Genomic DNA, 7,469 nt, shown 5'->3' with positions numbered 1-7,469 from the left:
GCTTGGGTAACCATTGAGGATAGTTACTCTAAATGAGAAAATGGTGTATTTGTAAAAAGATAGGAAAGGTATAAGTTGCCCTTGAGGACTAGTTAGAATAAGGGTTAGATGGAAGGTCAAATGGGTCCTTTGGCTGGGATTTAGATAACTATGGTTGAGAGAAGGTCATTCACGTTTTCTACACTTGGACAAAATTCAATTCTTGCTGAATGTTGAAGAGAAGCTAGGAAGCAAGAAGGAAGGAAGGGAAACTTTGAATTTTTCAGGGATCAAGAAGGGAGTTAAGGCTAGAGAACTTAGAGGATTGTTCAGCATATTGAGGTAAGGGAATTCTGTGTAATTATGTTGTAGAATTCAGCTAAGAATATCATGGTTTGAGAATTGAATTGTGTGTTTTGTTTGGTGAATTCTTGGGATGAATTGTGGTTAGGTTCAGCTTGAATTTTGTGGAATTAAGCTTGGAATTTGATTGGGAAAGCAGCACAAGGTCGAACCTCCACTTGAGGTAAGGGTTTCATGCATCTCTGTTTGGTCGATTGTTGGTGTGGTTTAAGAATTCTGAGGGATGGTTTAAGTTTTACAAGTTCTGGTTTAAGTTTTGAAAGGCTTGGTTTAAGTTTCTGAAGTTCTAAACCAAATTGTGAATTGTAGGTTTGATTGTGTGTTTGAGCTTGTTGTTGATGTTTTTGAGTTGTTAGATGGTCTATATGGGGTTTCGAATTGAATTTGAGACTTAGGTATGCCTTGGGATTGATTTGGGAGTGTTTTGGCTCAGGGAAAACGTTTGGAGAAACCCAGATTTCTGGGTTTGCGAAGGGGCGTCGCGGCCCTGTTCTTCTGCGCCGAGGTGCTAGGCTGCATCAGTGGACGGGGGGGGCCTTCTGGGCGTTGCGGCCCTCATAGGGTGGCGCCGCGGCGCTAGGCCATTTATGGGCAGGGGAAATTGTGGTTTTTAGGCTTTTTCCCAGGGGGCTCGGGGGACGCTTCCGCCACTTTGTGTGGGGTTCCGGGAGGTCCCGAGGGCTCGGGTTTGGTTCCGGGAGACGCTTTCGAATTGGTTAGTAATGGGGATGCTATTTGTGTGTTTTGACTAGGTTCTCAGAGAGGCTTGGATTAGAGGATCATGCTCGAGGGTTCAGTGCTCAAGAAGCTCGGGACACAGGTAAGAAAATTTTTGTACCCATAGAGCAGGGCGAGGCCCCATAGTTGTGTTGCAGGGCACGACCCTATATGATTATGTGTTGAGTGTAGCCCATTGAATATGTTAGTATATGTTTAAGTTGTGTTTAAATTATGTTGTGTATGCGTATATGTGAATGATCGGCTAGGGTCGGGAACGGCGAAGGCCGAGAACGGCAGGGGCCGGGAGCAACGTTTAGCACGGGGAGTGCGAGTTGCCAGGGTAAGACCCTAAAGGATACCTAGGATATCCTTACGGTGTAGACCGCAACTCAAGGCCTGGTAAAGCACCTAAGATGGCATGGTCGTATGTGTTTAGTTTATGGACAAATTGGTTATATGCTAAATGGTTTATATGCGTATGTTATCTGTTTATGTGGAGTTTTCTTGCTGGGCTTCAGCTCATGGGTGCTCTGTGGTGCAGGCAAAGGCAAGGAGAAAGCCAACCGACCATGAGTAAGGAGAGCGTGACGCGACGCATACATGTCTGGTCTGCCTGGCTGCCGCAGCCAGGGGTATTTTTGGAAGTTTTTTGTAAAGAACCCTATTTTTTCGTTTAGTCGACTTAAAATATATTTTGAGTTGTAAATATTTATAAACAGTCTTTTGGGATCCCAAATATTAAATGTCTTATGAATTTCGGTGAATGAAATTATTTTCAAAGTTTATGTCCCTGTTTATGATTTAATTACACATTTACCTTTAAACATCGATTAGCGAGTTAAACTCACTTAGTAACGGCTTTAAGGAAGTAGGGTGTTACAAATGATGTATGACGGACTTATTTCTGATAGGCTTAGTTGCCAAACTTGTATGACGGACTTATGTCCGGGGCTTAATTGCCACCCCTGTATAAGCACTTATCTTTTTATTATATTTGTCTTGTTATTATGACTTATGATTTATGATTATGACCTATGACTTATGACTATGAACTATGATTTATGATTATGACTTAGGCTATGTTATGACCTAGGGTTATATGATGTTGTATGATTAGTATAAATAAGTTCTGTTATGACTCTTGTGAAATTTATGATATGTTTGATTATATGATTATATAACTGACTCTTATTTGTTTCTTGGGTTGTCTTGATTTGTTATTTTTGTGTTTATGACTAATATTGCATGATAAAATTTATGATCTAGATATGTGTGTGATCTTTAGTAAGACAGTGATATAAGATAGATTATGACATTGGTTCTGTTATGAATATAGTATTGCATGTGAAATTATTTGTTATAAGTTTATGATTGATTTCTGTATGAATTGCTATGTATTTTCCTTACTGGGCTTAGAAGCTCATTCCTTTCTCTTATTTTTCAGAATAAGTTAACCTTAGATGACCGGTGGCTAGCGGATTCCCAATAGCAAGACTAGTGTGAATATGTGGGGGTCGTATAGCCGCGTGTTATTTTCTTGGGAAATTATGAACTTTATGATTTAATGTTGCCTAGTTTTAATTTTATTTTATTGTAAAGACTATTTTTTTTTTTAACTTGGGTTATGTTTATTTTAAATTATAAATAAAGAAGGCAGCGTTTTTTTAATTATTTTTCAACATCTTTATTTTCTACAATTAAAGCTAGAATTTAGGGTGTTACAAGTAGTGAGTTGGGACTACTAAATGAGACTAAACTTCCTATCTACAAATTTTGATATGAAGGATCTTGGAGAAGCATCTTTTGTTTTGGGGATTGAGATTCATCGTGACAGGAATCGAAAATTTCTTGGTTTATCTCATGAAGCTTATATCCATCGTGTGCTAAAAAGGTTTAATATGGATCTATGTAAACCTGGTTTTTTCCTTATTCTGAAAGGGGACAAATTTAGTAAGCAACAATGTCCTAAAAACAACTTAGAGAGAGAAGAAATGTCAAACGTCCCTTATGCAAGTGTGGTAGGGAATTTGATGTATGCTCAGGTTTGCACTAAACCTGATATTGCTTTTGTGGTAAATGTTCTTGGACGATATTTGTCTGATCCCGGGCGTGATCATTGGGTTGCTGCAAAGAAAGTTATAGATATTTACAGAGAACCAAGAATTTTATGCTTGTTTATAAGCAAGTTGAGAATCTCCGAGTTATTGGTTATTCATATTCTTATGTTGGTGGTTATGTGGATGATTTAAAGTCAACTTCTTGATATATTTTCACTTTGGCTAGCGCAGCTATTTCTTGGAAAAGTGTAAAACAAACTTGGATTACTTCATCTACTATGTATGTTTAGTTTATAGCTTGTTATGGGGCATCTTTGCAAGCTGTGTGGCTAAAGAATCTGATTACAGAGATACGAGTAGTTGATTCTATTTCCTTACCTATGCCGATCTATTGTGATAATATTATTGTCGTTTTCTTTGCCAAAAATAATAAGATCAGTGGTCCTTTGAAACATATGAAGATCAAGTATCTTACTGTCAGAGATCTAGTCAAGAAAGGAGATGTTATTATAGAGAATTGCAATACAGAATTGATGTTGGCAGATCCTCTAACCAAAGGATTAAGTGCGTCATTATTTAATAAACATGTTGTTAATATGGGCATTTTAGAATCCTTTGATCATTTTGGTTAGTGGGAGTTTTCTTTTCTGTTTTCTTTTATCCACCTGGGATTGTGATTATTTGTAATTTCTTCATTGAACTTATGAACTACAAAGTTTGTTTTTGGTTTCATTTTTTGATCAATGAGTAGTTATGCTTTCATTTATGTTTTGTTATATTCTCGAGAATGTTGAGTTGAAAGCATGTAGATCATAATATTATATCGTCATTTAAGTTTATTTGCTTAATGGCGTGGATATCATACTGTACTATGCACAGTTAATGATATAACGCTGACTTATTTATTAAGCAATGCTTTGGTTATTTTACTGGCTTATTTATTAGGCATCACGGTATCAGTGAAACAAGGACCAATAAAGATATTATGTTATATAACTGATCACATGTTGGACATAATCTCTTACCACACTACTAGACTTATTAACCATGTCGATTTAATACTTTGATATTTGTGATTATGAATGTTTTTTGTTGATTGGAAAGCAAAGTGATAGTCATAGCTCAATATCAAGGATTAAATTGGACCGATTGTTTTAGATACTATCAAAGAACTATTGTTTTTAAAAGTGACCACAATATTTTTCTTGTTACTCAACCCATGAGTCGTTTTTAAATAAAATCATTTTAATATATATATATGTATTATAAAAATTAATGTAGCTCAAGTAGGAGAATGTTAGACTTTTATTTAAGCTTACATTAATATTTTAATGTTTTATAAAATATGGGTTGATAAGTTCTTTGCTGATCTAGCCCATTTAATTTTAGTGATCTTTTGTTGATGGGCTTAGTATATATAGTAGTCTAGTTGAAGCAGAAGTATTGGCTTTTTAGTTAACTTAAGCATTTAATGAGGAGGCTCAGTCCAACTAGGTTAATATAAGCTAAGTTTCATCCCTAACTCTATATATAAGAATAGTCTTATCGCTATTGTGTTATCTGATAATATGCTTCAGAAATAAAGGTCTTAGGGAGGAAGGCTTAGTTGGTTAGTATTGCACTAATAATCCACATTTTCTCCATGTCTCAATCGAGTATGTTTTCTATATTTTTTAATTGTTTATAATATTCTAAGTTGTATACAAAATTATTGATAAGATGTTGTATAAATATTTAACATATAAATCTTCGTTCCTCCATGCTAAATTCGTTTCCTATCAAAAAAAATAGTACATATGCTTCTTTTAAAAAAATGTATTTAATATTCTAATTAAATTATGGTATTTTGAAAAGACAAAAAAAACCAATAATAAAAAAGTAATACTAATAATAGGTAGTATCAATTTTAAGAAATTATATTTATGAGTTTTTTGTTTGTGTTTTTTAGGCATTTATGAGTATTTAGAATTCTAAACTTTTTATGGAAATTTACTATTTTTTATTTATATGAAGAAAAAAATAATAAACAAGAATTCTCACGTTCTCCCACAAAAATCTGAATTAAGAAAATCTTCATTTGAAAATAAAAAATGCATTCAACTTTTCCTACAACAGGAGTCTAAGGATGAAACTCGATGAAATTCCAACAATAAATGGTGTATATTATCGTCTTCTTCAGCTCCAACAACGAATCCAATAATAAAAATCATATGAAAATAATAGTTTGAATTTACTCATAAAAACAAGTTGAGATCCACGAACATATCTGTGTAACCATTTTTAGTAACTGGTTACTAGTTTTTTCATTTTGTTACCATTCCATGTTACTTTTAGTTCTAAATCAAAAACAATATAAAAATTGACAAATATGATTTTTTTTTCTCCTGAACTATGGCCTTGTAGAGTTTTGCCTTCCAAACTTTTGTGTGTGGCAAAAATCTCCCCTGACTATAGAAACCATTAGAAACATGCCCAAAATATTGCATTTGGCCCATTTTTTGAATGGGTTGTTGATTTCATCACATGTCACATGCATAGTTGCAGTACAATAATCTATTTAACTAATTAAAGCTAGTCAAAATCAAATTTATTAGCTCTAAACATACAAATATTAGCTCTAAAAATACATATACGTTGTAACACCCTAATTTCTCAAGATGTTATCGGACCCATTTAATAAATAAATTGAAAGTAAAATTCAACACACGCTTTAAATCGTTAACTAAAACTTCCTTTATTAAAAGAAAAACGAATGCAATTGACAACCCTTTTTAAAAGAAAAGAAACTTCGGAGTCTCATAGTTAACGTTAAACATAAATAAATATTTTACCCAAACATAAAACTTAAATTGTAAATCCAACTCATAACACTAAAGAAAACATGTCTTTAAAACTAAATCATAATAAATTACAGATAGGCCCGACCCCTAACAATTGTTAAGTCCTGGACATGTACACCCTCCGCTAAAGCTCTCCAACTCATTGCGATGTAACCACCTCGTTGCCTTTACCTGCAACATAGAGTACTCATGAGCCAAAGCCCAGTAAGAAGAGATGTGTAGGACACAACCCTTTAAACTTAACCAAGTATCATAAAGTAATAATATCATAATCAAAATAATAAAAATATACAATCATAAACACATAAACATCACTCAACAGAACATAGGCCAACATAAATGACCAGTTGTGCAACTAAGTACTAAACAACGTAAGCATGCAATTTAAATACATCATAAGCATGTAATTCTCGTAACGTAGACATGCATTTAATAACGTAAGCATGTCAATCAAGCACATCATACATAAATCACTACAAGAAATCTGACATTTACCTACCAATTTCTTACCTACATATATATATTGGTAGGTAAAGTTACTTTTACTTACCCAAAATTTAATGGTACGCACTATTGGTAGATAAATATTAAAATTTTCCAGAATTATATTTTCTATACCAATAATATTGGTAGGTAACGGGTTTTTCCTACGAATATATTGGAGGGAAAAATTTTCAGCTTTTGGAACTCATTTTTCCCACCAATTTTATTTAAAGTTTTAATTTTTTTAATTAAAATTAATGCTGATGTGGACAACATTAACATTATAATATTCATTTTTTCTTCAAAAAATCATAATCATATACATTTATATATATAAAAATAACAAATATAATTATATAAATATATTTTATTTAATAAAAACATAAATATAACTTTTATAAACCTAAACCTAAAACTATCTATCTCTCAAATCTCTCTTTCTCTTCTCTCTTCTTAGTCACGAACTAGTCCTTCCCAACCGCCTCCCCATTGACGAACCAGTCCCTTCCAGCCGCCTCCCCATCGACGAACCCAGCCACCTCCCTCTTCATCGGGCCCAGCTACCACCTCCCCATCGACGAACCTAGCCACCTCCACTCATCTCTTCCAAACACTCAGCCAACCCTCTCTTTTCTCTTCTCTGAGACACCTCATTTCTTCAACCTCTTGTTTGAACCCAAACGCCTCTTAAGCCACCCATTGCAACATCTAGAACCACCCATCACCGCCTCTAGAGCCACCCATTGCTGCCTTTTTTCTCTGTTTGCACGACCTTCGATTTTCGACTCTATTTGTGGTTGGCCCTTAATTTTTTTTAACTTTATGTTTGTGGTGGGTATTGTTTTATCCAATTCTAATTATTGTGTGGTTTTTAGTATATGTGTATATGTGTTTATTAGATTGCATTTTTGGTTTTTTTTGGAGGCAGGGAGCTCGGGCCTGGCTTTGGATTGCAGTGGCTGGGTTATGGCTTTGGATTGCAGCGATTAAGGTGCGGCTTTGGAATGAGTTTGAGGTTTTCATATTG

Source organism: Humulus lupulus, chromosome 2, assembly GCF_963169125.1.
Source record: "Humulus lupulus chromosome 2, drHumLupu1.1, whole genome shotgun sequence".
Taxonomy (NCBI): domain Eukaryota; kingdom Viridiplantae; phylum Streptophyta; class Magnoliopsida; order Rosales; family Cannabaceae; genus Humulus; species Humulus lupulus.
This window is presented reverse-complemented; position numbering follows the sequence as displayed.